The sequence below is a fragment of the Neomonachus schauinslandi genome, chromosome 7 (assembly GCF_002201575.2).
Source record: "Neomonachus schauinslandi chromosome 7, ASM220157v2, whole genome shotgun sequence".
In the NCBI taxonomy this organism is placed as follows: domain Eukaryota; kingdom Metazoa; phylum Chordata; class Mammalia; order Carnivora; family Phocidae; genus Neomonachus; species Neomonachus schauinslandi.
Window position 1 is genome coordinate 95836055 of NC_058409.1, and position 2329 is coordinate 95838383.

Sequence of the window (2329 nt, forward strand, 5' to 3'; positions counted from 1 at the left end):
CGGTAAGGTAACCCGTAGGATTATAGGCTTTTTGAAAACAAACCCCATTTTTCCTCCCTGGAACATAACATTATGCTAACTCTCACATCCTTTCCTCATCCTGCATATCTTATACTTAAGTTCTTGTTATTTTCCTCTGTCACAAATAGTCTCCATTCTTTGTATCACTTTTTGTTAAAATCTGAGGCATCCCTTGACATTCATTTCTACAGCTGTCTCCTGCTAAATGTCTAAATATATCTCACTTTCCTTTGAGTTCCCACAGCACTTGGATCTCTACTGGCACTTAAAGTACCTTGGGTCAGTGGGACAGAGCGAGGACTTTGGAGTCAGACTATGGCCAATCCCTCAAGATTTTGAACTGTTCAGAGCCTCAGTTCTTTGTTCCGTGAAGTGGGGATAATATTACATATCTCACAGAGTCATTCTGATAGTGAAATAATAGATCTAAAGCTTCTGGTGCAATTTCTGCAATCTCCTATTTAGCAGCATTAGTAAAAGTTTGTCAACAGCAGTATTATTACGATAATGATAAAAATCAGAGGGGCTTTGGGAAAATATAAACACTGAAATGTAATCACTAGTGAAGAAACCAACTTCCCACTCTGTTAGAGACAGTCACTGTGACTTTTTTTTTCTTTTGTTGCTATGACATTGCTCAGTTAGGTCACCCTCAGTGAACACTGATGTCATTCTGCCCTCAAGTAGCAAAAGAGAGTTTGGGAAGTTAGAGAATAGAGAATGAAAGGAAGTTTATAATCCATAATTCAGAATTTTGTTTTTCCTCAGGATAACTTTAATTATAATCTCTTCTGGCTTTCACTCGACAGAGGAATTGGAGAGAAAAGGAGGAATGGGCATATTATTTAGTGAATCCCATTTGCCACTGCATTCATAGATCACCATATGTTCATCATATATGTAAAGCCTATTTTAAGCTCATTTTTGCACATGCGCCCCCAAATTATTTCCACCTTATATATCTTCATGGCGACCCCAGAAATTCAGTTTTTAACAAACAAAGGGTAGAGCTTTAAACCTTTTACTACTCTAAGTCTAGTTTATTTTGTTTTTATATTTCACAATTTTCTTATTGATGGCTTTTGGAATATTATTTTCAAGCAGCCTGGACTGATTACGATTACTATTTTTATAGCCCAGGGTGAACAAATATACAAGATTCTGCAAATAATTAACAGTTTGGAAAAATTCAGGTAACATTCAAGAGGAATGTGAAACATTAACTGGCACTGTGACCGAATGGTTGGCTATTTCTCAACACTATGAAATGTGGGAAAGAAAAAGCCTTTAAGTGAATTCTCATCTGTTACCAACCCAAATTTAAATTTGAATGTTCCTTCATTTTCATTCATTTCTAGAACATACATATATCTCTCTAACTAATTTATCTCATGTCTTCTCAAATATAGAGAAAAGAAGAAAAAAGAAAACCCTATGTGCTGTAGTTAGAACACATTGTTTACAGTGGAGGCAACTGTCACATAGACTTATCTATATCCTAAGCCCAAAACAATAGTTACATTGTTTCAAATCCCACTTTATCTTTAAAATATGCATTTGTCCTTTTCAGGGATTCTAGAATCATTAAGGCATCATTTAACAGAGCAGTATTTAAATTATCTCCACTACAATTCACTCAAATTTGATATCAGAGGAAAGAGAAAATCAACAATTTTTTAATTATTGCAAAAATTGTTGCATTTTCCCCTAATAATATATGCAGGTTTAATTTAAATCTCATAAACATGAAGGTCACTAAGTCAGGGACCCCAAATGCAAGCCCAGATCATGTTCATTTCAGTAGGTCACAAAATCTCATTTTGGTAGACACGCATCGTCTGCGATAATGCCTTGATTAAAGTGACCCTAAAGGGGCAAATGTGCATTTGGGCTTTGGAAATGAGTTTATCATTACTTCTGAAGAAGTGAAGCAATCAAGAGTTTTATCACTTCTTTTCCCTCCCACAGATTTTTTGAGGGAAACTTGTAGTTAGTGGATATTTATATTAAAACAGAAATGGTAGAAAATAAAGACCACCAAAAGAAAGCAAATATATTCTAGCCAACTTTTCCCACATCTAAATAGCAAGCCTAAAATTATGAAGCTTAATACTGTTAAAACAGTATTAGTACTTCAGTATTTCAAAACACATATGTGTATTACTTCATTTAAATTTTTGAGACAGAAGAAAACACGTAGAAGTATGGAAAACCCAAGACACAAATAAACAAGATATACCCGTGTCCAATTACACAAGTTTCTCAATTTCTGATTATGACATGAGACCCTATTTCAAACAATCTGTGC